This window comes from Hyla sarda, chromosome 2 (genome assembly GCF_029499605.1).
Source record: "Hyla sarda isolate aHylSar1 chromosome 2, aHylSar1.hap1, whole genome shotgun sequence".
Lineage (NCBI taxonomy): Eukaryota > Metazoa > Chordata > Amphibia > Anura > Hylidae > Hyla > Hyla sarda.
In genome coordinates, this window is record NC_079190.1 from 319,867,518 (window position 1) to 319,885,907 (window position 18,390).

At 47.6% G+C, this 18,390-nt stretch overlaps 1 protein-coding gene and 1 pseudogene across 1 annotated transcript in view; both read right to left on the reverse strand.

The window, feature by feature from the left end:
• The window catches only part of LOC130356372 (acidic mammalian chitinase-like), a 101,142-nt gene extending 89,798 nt beyond the window's left edge, over window positions 1-11,344 (reverse strand). The window contains exon 1 of the mRNA XM_056557812.1: window positions 11,296-11,344. The gene's annotated coding sequence lies outside the window, so the exon portion shown is untranslated. The remainder of the gene's footprint in view (window positions 1-11,295) is intronic.
• A 3,315-nt stretch (window positions 11,345-14,659) lies between these two features.
• Window positions 14,660-14,818, reverse strand: LOC130359915 (U2 spliceosomal RNA; annotated as a pseudogene).
• Window positions 14,819-18,390: the final 3,572 nt, after the last annotated feature.

Sequence of the window (18,390 nt, forward strand, 5' to 3'; positions counted from 1 at the left end):
TGGCTGGATGATCGCCGGCCAATAGCAGCGTTTCTAGGGCGGTGACAGTATTGTCACCGCTCCCCAGCAATGGCAGGTGATTGGCGGTGAATTGTACACCGCCGATCACCATTTAATACCGGGTCATCGGGTCACAAGTGACCTGAATGACCCGATTCACCGAAGATCGCTTGCGTGATTTTGCAAGCGATCTCCGGCGATCGTCGACATGCGGGGGTCCCGGGACCCCCCTAGGCATTTGCACGGCATGCCTGCTGAACGACTACAGCAGACATGCCGCTCCGATCTCTGCCCGGCACGCGGCAGAGACCGGAGAAACACCAGGACGTTCTGGAACGTCCTTGGTCCTTAAAGCCCAGGGTGCGGGGACGTTCCAGAACGTCCTTGGTCCTTAAGGGGTTAAACAAAGTCTGCAAACTTCAAAAGTTCTCAAACGGAAGCCTGAATCAAACACGATAAAATGTTTTGGACACTTTCACATTATAAACACAAACCTTACTTACAGTCAAATCAACACTTTAATTAAATTATTTAATGGCTATGGACACGTCTAATGTTTATAAGAATTTCTTCACATTCGTGTAATCTCTACAGCACTCTTCATATCCAAGCCATCCTACGAATCTCCCACATTCACACTCCAATCGAGACAGCTGTGTAGCTTTTTATTTATGTAAATAAGTGTTTATTTATTTATAGCCTATCAGAATGTTAAATTATGATTATGAAATTTACAAGTCACTTTTCATAAATTATGAAACGTCTTTAAACAAAGTCTGCAAACTACAGGGTGGGCCACTTATATGGATACACCTTAATAAAATGGGAATGGTTGGTGATATTAACTTTCTATTTGTGGCACATTAGTATATGTGAGGGGGGAAACTTTTCAAGATGGGTGGTGACCATGGGGGCCATTTTGAAGTCGTCCATTTTGAATCCAACTTTAGTTTTTTCAATAGGGAGAGGGTCATGTGACACATCAAACTTATAGGGAATTTCACAAGAAAAACAATGATGTGCTTGGTTTTAATGTAACTTTATTCTTTCATGAGTTATTTACAAGTTTCTGACCACTTATAAAATGTGTTCAATGTGCTGCCTAGAGATGAGCGAATCGAAGCTGACGAACCCAAATTCTTTAAGAATTTCATGAAATATTCGATTCGCAACGAATGCGAATATCGCCGCAAATTGCTTTATTAAATTCCATTTTACAGCGTTCCCTGCTAAAGGAGACCTAAAATGGCGGATCCACATGTGAGTACATGGGGTAGGGGATTATGGGAGGGTGGGAAAGTAGGGCGGGAAGTGAGGTAGGCGGGATGACCATGAATCACATGCGAGATGCAGCCTATCAGCATTCATTGACCCCTGTGATGTCACAGCCCTATATAATCGACAGCCATATTGCTGTTGTTCATGTCATCCACGCACTCAGAGAGAGAGGACGGACTGCGTGTGTGTGTGTGTGTGAATTGCTTATACCACAGCGTACCACTGGCAACTGCTAGTCACATCAGCATTGTGGACAGACAGAAGTGCAGAGTGCTTTGGTTGTTCTCACTGAGAAGAATCTTACGACATAAACCTCCTATTTGCATTATTAAGCATTACATCAGAGAGGGGCAGATAGCTTGATGTTGCATCATACATATCAACAACCTGCCTGAACTTTATGAACCACCTTATCGCCTTATTTTTCAGCACAATTCTGTGCTTTTTTTTCCTCCAGAAATCATCTGCTTCTTATAATTGTGTGTAGACTGTATAAAAACCAGTGCACACCATTCTTAACACTCTGTGACAGAGTGAAATTTAGAGTTTAATACCTCTTTTTTTATTTTTTTATGGTGCTGCACTGTTGTGTCCTGCTGCTGTTCAAAAATATGTTTTTTTCAGCGGACTGTAGTGCATTTTTCTGCCCTTATACTTGCATACCACATACCTACATCAAAGCAGTCTACTATTTTATATCTGTAACAAGTCTAGATACAGGGAAAGTCCTGGCAAAAGTGATTACCTGCTGGTGTTTTACAAAAATACTGAGTTTTTTGGCATATTGTTGCACATTTTTTTGCCCTCATACTTGCATGCCACATACGTACATCTAATAAGTGTACCATTTTGTACCTGATAATCTGTCAAGGGCCTACATACTGTGAAAGTCCAAACAATAGTACTCACCGGCTGGTGTTTTACAAAAATACAGAGTTTTACTATACACTATACTCTTTGATTATAAACCTTCCATACACCATACCCACTGAATATAATAATACCACACACTGTACATTCTGAATATAATACCAACACATACTGTACACTCTGAATATAAATCTGCCACATACTGTACCCCTGAATATAATACTATCACATACTGTACCCTCTGAATATAATACTACCATATACTGTACCCTCTGAATATAAATCTGCCACATACTGTACCCCTGAATATAATACTATCACATACTGTACCCTCTGAATATAATACCAACACATACTGTACACTCTGAATATATTACCACCACCCACTGCGCCCTCTGAATATAATACTTAGAGATGAGCAAACTACAGTAAATTCAACTCGTCACAAACTTCTCGGCTCGGCAGTTGATGGCTTTTCCTGCATAAATTAGTTCAGCTTTCAGGTGCTCCTGTGGGCTGGAAAAGGTGGATACAGTCCTAGGAGAATCTTTCCTATGAATGTATCCACCTTTTCCAGCCCACCGGAGCACCTGAAGGCTGAACTAATTTACGCAGGATAAGTCATCAACTGCTGAGCCGACAAGTTCGTGACAAATCGAATTTACTGTAAGTTCGCTCATCTCTAATAATACTACCACAAACTGCACCCTCTGAATATAATACTACCACCCACTGTGCCCTCTGAATATAACACTACCACAAACTGCGCCCTCTGAATATAACGTTGCCATACAGTGCACCCTCTGAATATAATACCACAACCGCAGTAACACCCCTCAACATCTGTTAGCTGATGCTATTACCACGGGAGGGGGGTATTGGTGGTGTTGCTAGTGGATGATCGGGGTGCTACTACTGGGGGGGGGTGTTGCTGAAGGATGATGAGGGTGCTACTGGCCATCCCCCCTGGCAGTATCACCCCCATCATCCATCGGCAGGATCATCCTCCTGGCAGGAGCACCGCCTCATCCACCATAAGGATCTTCTGATGGAGGTGCTGCTGGGGGGGGGGGTAGTTGCTGGCGGATGAGGAGGGTGCTACTGCCAGGGGGGGGAGCATTAGGTAGGCAGCGGTTCCCCCACATTAGGTAGGTAGCAGTTTCCCCACATTAGGTAGCATCTTTTCCCCACATTAGGCAGCATAGATTCCCCACATTTGGTACCAGTTTCCCCACATTAGGTAGGTACCAGTTACCCCACATTAGGTAGCAATTTCCCCTTATTAGGTAGCACAGATTCCCCACATTAGGTAGCAGTTTCCCCACATTCGGTAGCACAGATTCCCCACATTAGGTATCATAGACTCCGCACATTAGGTATCATAGACTACGCACATTAGGTAGCATAGACTCCCCACATTAGGCCGCAGGTTCCCTTGCAGGTTCCCCACAATGCGTCAAAGTATCCCCACACACACACACATGCAGACACACACAAAAAAAAAAAAAACACATACAACACAGAGAGACACAAACACAAACACACACAGTCAGAGAGACACACACTCACAGACACACACAGTCACACAGTCACACACACACAGATTCACACACAGAGTCACACACACACAGAGTCACACAAACACACAGTCACACACAGAGTCACACAAATACACAGTCACACACACACACACACACACAGAGTCACACACACAAACATAGATAGAGACAGACACACACACTCACCCATCCAGCGCAGCGATCCTTCTCACCGGGCGCAATGCGAGTGACGTAACTGACGTCCCCCTGCGCGGCCATGCGGTGTGACGTCAGGCCGGCGCAGACGTGGGAGCGGAGGCCGGGCACAGTACTGGTGAAGGTGAGGGAGGGGGCGTGATGACGGACGGGCGCACTGAAAGGGGGGGGGGTTGCTAACGGACGGGCGCACCGCACACACAGCACAGGGGGGGGGTGCTGACGGATGGGAGGCCGGTCGGGCACATAGGGGGGTGTCAGTGTAGCTGGGGAGGGGGTGTGGGTGCTGCGGAGCGTCTTGGTGTCACCCCATTAGGTTGGTGTCACCCGGTGCGGGCCGCACCCCCCGCACCCGGGTCGCAACGCCACTGTATACCGCCCAAAGGGTTAACCTACACTGTCCAGCAGTGTAAGTTAACTCTTTCCTTGCTGGGCTTGCGCATAGCGCAATATACTGTATACTGTATACACATTGCAGGCTCACTGTAAGTTCTTGCTGGGCAGTAGATATACGATGTATACCTACGGCTCAGCGTCAGCTGTTCTCCCGGCTCTGTAGCCCTGAGAACAGCTGATCCCGACATTCACATAAGGATGATCGCAGCGGGTGTCAGGAGGAGTGACATCCGCTGGGATCTGTCCCTTACTGCAGGTACTAATACTCCCAACATGGAGCACACTCTGCTCCATGCTGGGAGCTGTAGTACCTGCATTAATAGACATATCGCAGCGAGTGTAACTTCTGACACCCCCTGCGATCTGTCTATTAATGCAGGTACTACAGCTCCCAGCATGGAGCAGAGTGTACTCCATGTTGGGAGTAGTAGTACTTGTAGTAAAGGAAAGATCACTGCGGGTATCACTCCTGACACCCGCTGTGATCCTCCTGTATAATGTATGGATGCGTCGGCCGCTCTCCTATGGTCCCCTGCACGGCCGTATATATATACACATATTCCTCTTTCTCACAGAGAGCTGTGATTGGCTGGAACCATCTGGCCAATTACAGCTCTGCGGGAAATATGAATATGTGTATATATACGTGAATGCAGGGGACCATAGAAGAGCGGCCGCCGCATCTATACATTATACAAGAGGATCGCAAGGGACCCTGGCGATCTGTAAATTAGTACAGGTAACTACTACTCCCATCATGGAACAGTGTGTTCCACGCTGGGAGTAGTAGTACTACCTAAAAAATGTTTAAAAAAAAGTGAAAAACACGCGCACACACACTACATTTTTATTATTGTCGGCTACATTTTTAGTGCTTTACCCGCTCACATAAATTGATCCCTGTTTAAAAATTAATAAACATTTCATAATAAAAAAGATACATTTCGTTAGATACAATTTTTTCCATCACTACTGTATCTTTTTTATTATAATTTTTTAATGATACCATACGAAATTTTAATAAAAAAGGTATCTTCATAATTTTTTAGGATCGCTAAAGTCCAAAAAAGAATAAAAAGATTTACCGAATGTACCCGAATACCGAATGTATCCGAAAAATCAAAACCGAAAATATTACCGAACCAAATTTTTTTTCCAAAACTAATAAACAAAACAAAATAAAACAAAATTTTTTCTAGTGCACAAGTCTAGTGAAAGGACAGCCAAAGGTAATCACCTGCTGCTGTTCTAGACAAATACTGTTTAAAGAGTAGTGAAGCGTATTGTAATACCCTCATATACGCACTATGTATGTCAGGCAGAGAAGTGCCAGGACATGCACAGAGGAGTGGGAGAGGCCTAAATACTTCAGGCAGAGGTCGCAGCAGGCTAGGGGCGAGTGGCAGCAGAAGTCGCAGCGAGAGGCCTGAGCTCCCGTTATCAGCCAGCGGTCGTGTATCGACCAGCAACCCATCTGCAGTCATCGATTGGTTAACACGCTCATCCACTTCATCACAAGTGACATCTGACACCCCCAGTCAACAGTCGGGGGGTTCCACAGACACAACCCTCAGTTGGCATGGCCCGGGAGCAGTCCCTGTCCTCCCATTGCCTTTGTCCTATGCTGTTCCCTCTCCTACAGAAGTATCTTACGCTGAGATGGTCGGTGTTTCTAGTCATCGGACAGGAAAGGAGGAGCAGGAGCAGCCAGAGGAGCTAGAGGGTTATGAGGAAGGCGAAACAGAGGACCCAGACACACTGTGGCAGTATGCAGTGGAGATGGAGGCACGGAGTCCCTCCGAGTCACTGGCGCAAATGGCACGATGCATGCTCAGTTGCTTGCGTAGTGACCCCCGAATTGTCAAAATTCATCATTGGGATGACTTCTAGCTCTCCACCTCATTGAACCCTCGCTACCGTCCCAGAATGGGGGCCTTTTTTACACCCACTGAGAGGGAGGACAAACTGACCTACTACAGAGAGATCCTACGTAGTCAGTTGGCCGATGCCTATCGGCGACATGGTCCATCCACTCGCAGGTCTGACTTGGGGAGCCATCTGCGCTCACCTTACACTGCCATGGCTGCTTGGGAGGGGAGGGTTGGCAGCAGCAGCCTGAGTCTAGAGTCGCTGATGAGTAGCTTTCTTCACCCGCATAGTGAAGCAACTCATCAGCAGCAGGTAGACATTGTGCAGGACCTGAACCAGATGGTGGTGGCATACCTTGACATGGCCATGCCAACAAACCTTGAAGATCCGCTGGACTTCTGGACAGCCAAACTTGATTTATGGCCGCAACTAGCAGAGTTTGCCCTGGAAAAGCTGTCCTGCCCGCAGGGCCGGACTGGCCTACCGGGATACTGGGGAAATTCCCGGTAGGCCGCTCTCCCTGTGGGCTGGCACAACAGTGTCAAGAAGACGGCCAGTGTAGGAACAGGTGGCAGAGGCTAAAGCCGCTCTGTCTCCGGCTCTGACCCGGCCGCTTGCGTACGATTATAGTTAGCTTTAGTACCTATAGTTGGCAGGCAGAAGCCCCGCCCTCAGATGGTGAGTGATGCAGCTGAAGATACGGCAGCCGCATAATGACATTCCGAGGAATCAAAGGGCCGGCGTAACTACGTCCTGCATCATTACGCGGCTCGCGTATCTGTATGGCAGCCGATCTGGGTGGCTAAACAGAAGAGCCGCGGCCACCTCTGAGCTCCTCTGAAGAACTCTCATATGTCCCTGCCCGGCCCCCGGAGCGCAGAAGAAAGGAATGAGCGCCGGTCCTCAGCCTCACCATGTCCGTGATGGCCTGCTGCCTTCAGGTGCGTCCACTGTCCATACCCCCCCCCCCCCAAGCACAATCACACTGCTGCAGGCCAGTGCACATTAAGTGATAAGAACACATCCCACACATAGTGATAATGCCGGCGGCACTGCACCGGCCCATGTTACCCGTGATTTATTATCCTCATCGTGCTGTTACTGTGTGTCTTAACCCTGTACTGTCACTGTGTGTCTTAACCCTGTACTGTCACTGTGTGTCTTAACCCTGTGCTGTGATGTCAATGTGTGTATTAACCCTGTGCTGTGATGTCACTTTGCATAATGCACAGTGACATCACAGTACAGGGATAATATGCACAGTATTGTCACAGTACAGGGTTAAAGGGGTTATCCAGCGGGAGGGTATGGTTTTCAGAACTATGCCTGTAATAATAATAATAATAAATAAAAAATAAACCTATGCTCATCTCCAGCCGCTCCCTCCCCCCCCCCCCCCCTCATGCCTCCGTTGTCCTGTTCTGGTTACTAGGTGCAATCCTTTTCCTGATAGAAAGTGTGACACCTGAGCCTGGAGTGATGTTGGGGCCCAGTGTGCTGTACTACTGAGGTAGGACATCGCTGTGGACTAGCTGTAGTATGACACACTGGGCCCCAACATCACTCCAGGCTCAGGTGTCACACTTTTAATCAGGAAAAGGATTGCACCTGGTAACCAGAACAGGACAACGGAGGCATGGCGGGAGGGCTGGAGATGAGCACAGGTTTATCACAGGTTTATTTTATATTTATAATTTATTCATTTATTTATTATTTTTTTATTTACAAGGTATGGGCATAGTTCTAAAAACAAAACCATCCATCCTGCCAGATAATCCCTTTATTATACACAGTACAAGGATAATACACACAGTGATGTCACAGTACAGGGATAATACAAGTCACAGTGATGTCACAGTACAGGGATAATACAAGTCACAGTGATGTCACAGTACAGGGATAATACAAGTCACAGTGATGTCACAGTACAGGGATAATACAAGTCACAGTGATGTCACAGTACAGGGATAATACAAGTCACAGTGATGTCACATTACAGGGATAATACACACATTGATGTCACAGTACAGGGATAATACACAGTGATGTCACAGTACAGGGATAATACACAGTGATGTCACAGTACAGGGATAATACACACAGTGATGTCAGAGTACAGGAATAATACACACAGTGATGTCACAGTACAGGGATAATACACACAGTGATGTCACAGTACAGGGATAATACACAGTGATCACAGTACAGGGATAATACACACAGTGATGTCACAGTACAGGGATAATACACACAGTGATGTCACAGTACAGGGATAATACACACAGTGATGTCACAGTACAGGGATAATACACACAGTGATGTCACAGTACAGGGATAATACACACAGTGATGTCACAGTACAGGGATAATACACACAGTACTGTCACAGTACAAGGATAATACACAGTGATGTCACAGTACAGGGATAATACACACAGTGATGTCACAGTACAGGGATAATACACACAGTGATGCCACAGTACAGGCATAATACACACAGTGATGTCACAGTACAGGGATAATAGATTTGGTTAGTAACAGTATACTAGTATTATTGGTTATATTGGTCTCAGTAAACAGGAGTTGGTCAGTAATTGGTGCTGCAGGGACAGTGCAACCATCTCGCATCCAATCGGATCACTATGTGAAATCTGCAGAAAAGTATGTGGGGCCTCATGTTTGCTTAAGGTTTTACAAAGTCTAGAGCCGCCTCTGCTGTGCCCAATAGCTACAACTACTTTTATGTGCTAAGGTGTGCAGACTGTAGCCCTTCCCAACTTGGACACAGTATCAAGTCCACAACATTATAGAATGGAAGCCTGACAAATCAAATGCCAGCCTTCCCTCACAGGCTGTAGTACATAGAACCTGTCTAGTAAAACCTGGTATTTGATTTACCAGGCTTCTGTCATATATGTAGCGCCTGCGCCCTTTGACCAGTGGGGCTGGTATGCAGTTATTTCCAGGGCTGGTTTTTATCCCCAGTCCGGCCCTGCCTTCCCGGCCAGTAGTGTGCCATCAGAGCAGGTGTTTAGTGTGGCCAGGGCCATAGTCACCCCAAGTCAAACTCGTTTGTCCACGAATAATGTGGAGAGACTGACCGTTGTGAAGATGAATCAGGGATGGATCAGAAAGGATTTCCAGCCACCAATGCCAGATGCCTCAGAGTAGATTGACCATGCTGCTACACTACTACACCAAGACTTCACAATTATGGTTATGAAACCCTCTTGGGTACTGCGAATGCCTGCTCCTGACTCATCCTGTGTCTTTCAGGAACTACTTGCCTCACTGATGCTTCTGGCCTTGTGCCTTTAATTTTTGGAAGTTTAGCAGTAGCTAAATACATGCTTAATGCAAATTTTAACATTGATCTTTAAATGTAAGGGGTTATGAAACCCTCTTCTGTACTGCAAATGCCTGCTCCTGACTCATCCTGTGTCTCTTTCAGGAACTACTTGCCTCACCGATGCTTCGGGCCTTTAATTTTTGGATGTTTAGCAGTAGCTAAATACATGCTTAATGTAAATTTCATTTTGGCTTGCGGTGCCCCTTGGGAAAAAAGAATTTGTGGGACACCCTTACTGAATAATTTTTTATATGTTGGCTATATGTAGGACCCCCTGTAGGTAGCTTTTACAGGTGTAGAGCAGTACAGGGGTGAATAGGTATAAAGAAATGGCAGATGGGGTGTACATGGGTGACAGAGGGGTAACGTGTAACAGAGTGGTGTACTTGGGAGGCAGAGGGGAAACAGATGGGGTGCACATGTGTGTCAGAGGGGTGTACAGGAGTGTCAGAGGGATGTAGAGATGTGATAGAGGGGTGTATATGTATGACAGAGGTATAGAGAGGTGTACATGGGTGACAGAGGGGTGTACAGGGGTAAAGGTATGGGAGACGGGGATAAAAAGATACAGAGTGCGCTCCTAGTGAAGACCGTTTTGATGGAGAGGCAAATAAGGTATAATTTAGGGTCCTCACCCTTAGGTGTTGCGCTGAGGGCACAACGCCTACAGTGGCGTCAAGGGGAACTCCCAGGGATGATGTCAGTGTGGACGCTTGGCAGTAGAAAGTGAAGTGTTCCCCTCGAACGAAGGCACTGGTCCCACTGATTAAGATGTGTATACTTTATTGCAATGCGTTTCGATCCCGGACTGGGATTTTCATTAGGCATACAGTACTTCAAACAGTGCAGGATTATAAATGTAACATAATGAACATTTCCGGGTAAAAGGTGCATTGCCGTGTGCAAAAACGGAAAAAAACAGTAAATGAATAGGTAGAAGGTCCTATGTTCACAGAAATACATATAAAAGCCTTAAAAAAAAAAAATAATAATAATCTATCCATAAAAAATTAGTGCATAATACACCTGATGTGTTCAAAACTCAAAAACAAAAAAGATCATATCAAGACAATACAGATCGGCGGTTGATTATCCTGCTTATTCACAATATAAAGTGCTGTTTAATTTGTGGCCAGTAGAAGGCAATAGCAGCCCAGTTCCAATGTTAAAAGTTAAATAAATAAATAGAACACCTGGTATAAATAAATGACAACCAAAACCAACCAGATAAAAGCATTAGAGGTCCGCAGTCAGACGTCAAAGTGTTAAGGTGCTATTTAATTGTTGGCCAGTAGGTGGCAGCAGCGAATCAATTATCATAGTAAAACAACATTTTCACGGATGACAACTGAATTGCCCGTAACTAGTTTGGGGTATTGAGCCCCGATAAAAGCAGATGCACGCTCCTGAGATGTATACGCTCCTGAGATGTATACGCTCCTGAGATGCATACACTCAGAGATTAATTATAGGACTGAATGAAGTGGATGGTCATATCGGTAAGTAGATGTGAATAGCAGTAGTAGTAGCTGCTGCTAGCTGGAAGATATATATTGTAACCACTTTGAACCCTAAGTGAATCGGGAAGGGCTAATGTTATCATAATATGATGATTATTAAAAGCAGAGGGCTGGGTGTGCTAACCAAGGGTACTGTAAAAAGGGAGTGTGAGTGAGTATTTAATGAAGACTATATGACGGAATTGAGCGTATGCTGTCTCCCACTCCTGCTGGGACCGCAATTTGCATTGCGGCATGCGAATCGTGACCCATTTCTTACCTCCTGCTGCCTGGCTCTCTGCTTCCCCGCACACACGCCCCCGCCTCGTAGGGCGCGTGCGCGGCACCTTCTCTAGATTTAAAGGGCCAGCGTACCACTAATTGATGTCTGGTGCATCCCATATATTATTTATGCCAACTCCTCCCCCACTTTCCTGCCGGATTTTCAGTGCCTCTAGCCTGAGATTAAGCATTCCTTTTGCCTGTTTGCCTCTTCCTGTGTATCCAGACCTTCCTGCTACGTTATTTGACTACGCACGTTTGCCACCTGCCCTGACCTCCTGCTAAGTTTAACTATACTTCTGCCTCATCCTCTGGTACCTCGTCTTGCCCAGCTACTTGTGTGGTCGAGCCGTGTCGGGGGTAGCAACATGCATGTCACCTGCCGCAGCAAGCCCTTCCTGCCTTGAGGCGGGCTCTGGTGAAGACAAGTGGCACTTTAGACTCCGCTACCCGATATGGTCTGAGTCATCGCCACACAGGTTAGTATTATCCACATCCAGCATCGTAACAGCAAGATCCGGCCATGGATCCCGCTGGGGTTCCTCTGCCAGAAAATCCAGATCTCGCTTCTATCGTGGCGCTCCAGTCACAGCAGTTGGCCCAGCACGCACAGCAGTTGAGCCAGTTATCTGCCATGATGCAGCAGTTGCTAACTGCTCAACAACAGCCGCAACAGCCTCAGCCTCCTCCTGCTTCAGGGCTGCCACCTGCTGCTACAGTCTCTTCCGGAATGAAACTCCGCTTGTCTCTCCCAGAGAAATATGAAGGGGATCCCAAGTCCTGTTGTGGTTTTGAGACTCAGTGCTCCATGCACATCGAACTCATGGTGGAACAGTTCCCTACAGAACGAGCAAAGATGGCCTTCGTCATCAGTCTCCTTACTGGAAGGGCTTTGGCCTGGGCAACTCCACTTTGGGACTGCAGTGATGCTCTCACAACCAATCTCCAGTCTTTCCTGATGGAATTTTGGGGTGTCTTTAAAGAACCAGCCCGAGCCTCTTCTGCTGAGATGGAACTGCTCAGTCTTTCACAGGGCAACTCCTCTGTGGGCGAGTACGCCATTCAATTTCCTACCCTGGCATCAAAATTATCTTGGAACAATGAAGATCTATGAGCCACTTTCAAGAGAGGACTTTCTAGCCATATCAAGGATGTCCTTTCTGCCTGGGAATTGCCTGCTACCTACCCTAAATGAACTCATACAGTTGATACAGACATCTCAGATTGATATCTGCTTCCCTGAGCGATGAGAGGAACTTTGCCATTAAAGGGAGTCTGCACTACCTCGGCGCTTTCCTCGTCTGGCGCCCGTCTTCAAGCAACCACTGCAACCTTCTACAATGCTTCTATGCAGGTGGATCGGTCTTGCCTTACCCTGCAGGAAAGAACCCACGGACGAGCTGAGAACCTCTGCCTATACTGCGTCAGTGCAGATAATTTCCTCAGAGATTGTCCTCTGCTTCCACAGTCACAGGGAAACGCTCGCACCTAGGGTTTGTAGGAGAGTCCTCCCTAGGTGTGAATACCTCCTCTCCATGCTTGAATTTGAAGGTCCAGCTGTCTCTACCCTCCAAAGAGATCTCCGTTCTGGCCTTCCTAGACTCTGGTTCTGCGGGGAACTTTATCGGTGCCTCATCAGGTATCGTCTGCCAGTAACCCGCCTTCTGAAGCCTTTGTACATCTCCTCGGTCAACGGAGAAAATCTGGACTGTACTGTATTATTCCGCACAGTACCCTTGTCTATGCAAGTTGGAGTTCTGCAGAAGGAAAAATTGCCCTTCTATGTACTTCCACATTGTACCTCCACTCTTCTACTAGGCCTTTCCTGGTTACAACTACATGCCCCGCATATTGACTGGAAGACTGGAGAGGTACTTAGTTGAGGAACTTACTGCTATAAAAACTGTTTCCATACCCTTCCGTCCAAGCTGGCGTCTCCTTCCACCCCTCTGCCCTGTCTGCAGTCTTTTCTTCAGGATTTTGCTGATGTCTTCAGCGAGAAACAAGGTGAAGTTTTACATCGTCCTTAGTATTGTCCTATTGACTTTTGCCTGGAACCACACCTCCTCGGGGCAGATTTTACCCCTTGTCTGTTCCAGAAACTCAGGCCATGTCTAATTATATACAAGAAAATCTAACAAAAGGTTTTATTAGAAAGTCATCCTCTCCTGCTGGAGCCAAGTTCTTCTTTGTGGAGAAAAAAAGATGGATCCTTGCGACCTTTCATCGACTACCGCAGCCTGAATAAACTTAGTGTAAAAAACTGCTACCCACTTCCATTGATCTCTGAGTTATTTGACCATCTACGTGGTGCTAGGATCTTCTCCAAATTCGACCTATAAGGGGCATATAATTTGATTTGCATCCGTGAAGGGGATGAATGGAAGACTCAATACACATTATGGACATTTCTAGTATCTTCAGGGGAGGAAAGGGAGAGTGCTTCTTGGTGTGATAAAAGAGAGATACTCAGCATAAAAATGAAATAAGACAGTAACTCACCAGATTTGGTTGTGTAATGTCATACACAACAATGGTAAGCGCATCAAGAGGTAGTGTATCCATAGCCCTTCGGCTAGGCAAGGTATTCAATCGGTCTGGCTTCAAGGAGAATGCTGGCTCCACATGGCGCAGGATACAAAAGGAATGGAGATCCGAAAAAATTGAGGTAGTTAATTTCCCAAGTTTTCTTTTTTTTTAAGAGCCGAGGCAAGTGCTCTCTATCACCCAAAGTGCAAGAAAACGTGCAAACGTGTCACACTAAAAAAACGTGCACAAAGGATGCGGGTATATCGCTAAGCCCTTCTTCAACAGGAGAGAGGCCCCCCAACAAACCTTCCCTTCGCTTCCGTGCCAAAAGGTACCTGCAAGGATCCAGGTTTAATGCCCCTTTTCGCAGAAGCTACATGCACCTGGCTTCAATCTAGGCGTTAACCAAGGTATCAGCCAAGGAGCCGTATACTGATGGCATCTTGACCTAAGTCAAGATGCCCAGGGGTTGCAGGAAGGTGAGGAACCTGATGGCCACACACACCTCCCCTAGAATGCCAGGAGGGACACCCAGAAGGGCTACCACATCCTGACAAATCCTGTGCACAAACAAACACGTAAAAGTGGCACAGTGACAAACAAAAATAATAAATAAGTGAGTGCAGATATACTGCCCGGTCATCCAGCCGGATCTATAAAAAATGTCTCTGATCCTAGTCCTAGCCAGAAGACCGGGGTACCAAGGGTGAGTGCCAAAGGTGAAGAGTAATGGTGCAGTGCTTTCACTCAGTGAGTTATAACACCCAGTGAGTTTTGGCACCTCAGGGTCACCACTCTCCGAGGCACAAAAGTACCACGGCTCTACACCCGCCAACCTCATGGCGAGACCCGGAGGACACAGGTCACATCAGGGCAGCCGGTGAGCTGGTTACGTGGCACCAGCCACGGAACACCTGCTCCTCTATGCAGCATCCATTCTACATAAATGGCAGATACTACACTTCATCTTAGCCAAAAGGCCAAGAAGTTTATTTCCCACATTTTTTTTTTTGAAAGCCAAGGCAAGTGCTCTCAATCACCCAAAGTGCAAGAAAAAGCGCAAACATGTCACACAAAAAAAAAACGTGCACAAAGGATGCGGTCCATCGCTAAGCCCTTCTCCAACAGGAGAGAGGCCCCGCAACAAACCTACCCTTCACCTCCAGGCCAAAAGGCACCTGCAAGGATCCAGGTTTGATGCCCCTTTTCGCCGAAGCTATTAAGGGGCTGAAGATACTTCTGGCTTCAACCTAGGCGTTAACCAAGGTATCAGCCGAGGAGCCGTATACTGATGGCATCTTGACCGAAGCCAAGATGCCCCGGGGTTGCAGGGAGGTGAGGAACCTAATGGCCACACACACCTCCCCTAGACCGCCATGAGGGACACCCAGAAGGGCTACCGCATCCTGACAAACCTGTGTACAAAGAAAAACACGAACGTGGCACAGTGACATACAAAAATAATAAATAAGTGAATGAGTGCAGATATACTGCCCGGTCATCCGGCTGGATATATAAAATATTTCCCTGATCCTAGCCAGAAGGTCGAGATACCAAGGGTGAGTGCCAAATGTGAAGAGTATGGTTATTGAAAGAGCTTTATTGTTCAGTCATTACAAGTCATACAATAAATTACAATCACACAAAGCATGACTGTACAATACACAGCAAAGGTTCCCTAAGCTATACATCACACAGCATGCTACTCTAACACTCCGCTCAATCCTGTAATAGAAAATCACAAGAAATCGAATAACAAAACAATGCAATCTGTGATCGGGGTAGGGCCGTGGGGTAGTGGGTGACTATGTGGGGGTAGGGGGGGGTGGATCACAGGGCCAAAATGCTGAGCTGTATCTTCAAGGAGACATGGGAGAAGGAGGGGGGGTCTTCACTCCTCTTCTTCCTCATCAACGGCCGGGCTGTCCAAGATGGAATAGTCTCTTAGCAGGCTTCTGATATACCTGCGGCAGTCCCGGATGGACATGTTCTCCCTGTTGATCACGAAGCGGTTCCTGGCAAGCCACACTGTGTCCTTAAAACAGTTCATAAGGTGCAAGGTCTCCTGGATGGCCTCCACATCGTGGGTCCCAGGGAACAGACCATAAAGCACCGAATGGTACAATAGGCAGTTCCTGGGTACAGATTGTCTGAGTTCATGTTCCAGTTCGTCCAACTGACCCTGAGCAAAGGAGCACTGCCAAAACACGTGCAAGGATGTTTCCTCCCCGAAGGGGCACCGGGTGCAGTACCGGGTTCTGCACAGGTCGCGGGCATGCATGAATGACCTGAGAGACAACCCTCCCTTGATGGCCATCGACGACAAGTCTTTATGTCCATTGGTAAGCCGCTTTGAGGTCACATTAGTCCAAACTGTCTCTGCAGTGGTTGCGGGGAGTCCCGGAACCAGCTCAATCAAGTCCTTAGCTCGAATAAGCTTGTAGATAGTCTTTGGCTTCCACAGGTCGGGCTTCAGACCCTCCAGCTGGTGTTCCCTCATGAACCGGACAACATCCCCATAGAACCAGGGAGTGTTCCAGTTGTAAGGGATGGAGCTGTCCCACTTGTCCAAGCCCAACTGTCTCCAGAGGGGCATGAGAAACAAGCGAGACATGGACCTGCCCGCTGAGCCAGTCTTTTCAACAAGAGTCCGCTGCACGCTGACATATGCAAAGGAGGCCCTCAGCAGAGTGGGGATATCGGGTACTCCCTTCCCACTTATGCGGGGCTCCTTATACATCACAGTCCACTTGACTCTGTCCATTTGCCCCAGATGTAGCGAAACACTGTCCGGGTGATAGCCTTGCAAGCGGTGGTATGGGGAGGCCAGGCCTGTGCGGTATATTGGAGCACAGGCAAAACTTCACTCCGCAAGACAAGTGTTTTGCCCTCAATCGAGAGCTTTTTGGAGCTCCAAAGTCCGATCTTAGAGTTCATCTTTCCTAGTCGATCTTGCCAAGACTTAAGGGCCGCTCCTTCTCGAAACAGACTCCAAGGATTTGAATGAAGTCTGGTTTAACTGTAAAGGGGAAGGGGGCGGAAGAAACCAGGGGCCACTCTCCGAAGAGCATAGCTTCCAACTTCCCGCAATTGACTTTTGCCCCCGAAGCTCTGCCGAAGTCCTCGCAGGTCTGGACAAGTGCAGTCAACAAACGCTGGTCAGCGGAGAAGACGATCACGTCGTCCATGTAGAGCAAGCACTTGACCTCGTAGCGATCTGGTCCTGGTGCGGTGATCCCTCTGATCTCTCCATTCTGCCTGATAGTCTCAGCGAAGAGCTCTATAACAAACAAAAAGGAGAGGTGAAAGAGGGCAGCCTTGTCGAACCCCTGAAAAGATAGAAAAGGGGTTAGTCTTCCAGCCGTTCACCAACACCGTGCTGTAAATATCAAAGTACATGACGTAAACAAAAAAGCAAAACATCTTCCCCAGACCTAGCCTGCGCAAAGCCCTGCCCATGAATGCGTGGGAGACACGGTCAAATGCCTTCTCCTGATCCAAACTGACCAGGGTGGCACGGGCACGAAGGTCCTGGATGTAATAGACCGTGTCTCTCACAAGGGCAAGGCTGTCAACAATCCTGCGACCAGGAATGCCGCAGGTCGGGTCCGGATGGACGATCTGCCCGATGACAGATTTCAGCCTGTTGGCCAGCACCTTGGCGAGGATCTTGTAGTTCACGTTCAGAAGAGAGATGGGACGCCAGTTTTTCAGGTCACATCTCTCCCCCTTCCGCTTATACAAGATCGTCAACATTCCTTCCCTCATTGACGGAGGCATTCTGCCTCCCACTACCATCTCCTCGTACACCTCCAACAGGTCCGGACAGATCAGGTCACCCAGCGCTACATAGAGCTCGGCTGGGAGACTGTCACTGCCCGGGGTCCTGCTGGGCTTAAAGGATTTAGCGGCAGAGAGCAGCTCCCCCACCGTCAAGGGATTGTCCATAGCCGCCACACCTGCGGGATCAACAAAGTTAGTGACACCTGACAGGAACCTCTTGGCGGTTTCGGGGTCAGATGACTTGGGGGCGTAGAGGTTGCTGTAGAAGTCTGAGATGACCCCTTCACCTCCTCCCTTCACCTCCTCCTTGCCCCTCCTCATGTGTCCTGTCTAATCTCGTAGCTCAGTCAGGGGCGTGTGGCCAGCCTGGAGCTTCCTGAAAAAGAAAGAGTTACACTTCTCACCCTTCTCCAGGTTCTCCACCTTTGAAAGAAAGACAATTTGCTTGGATTCCTCCTCAAAGTGCCTTTTCAAGCTCTTTTTTGTCTCCTCCAGCTCCTCCCTGACGTCCCAGCCGCACTGGAGCAGGTCCTTCAGTGACTGCAGCTCACGCTGCAGCTTCCTGAAGTCCTACTTCTTCTCACACACCTGTTGTCTGCCTTTGCCTGAAAGAAACAACAAGACTCGACTTTAACATATTCCCACCAATCCCTGATGCAGTTATACAGACATTTGTCATTACGCCATACAAGGTACGCATCCCTAAGTTCCTCCATGACCCCTTTCTGCTCCAACAGGGCACAATTCAACTTCCAGGAGCCTGGGCCAGGTGGAAATCCAT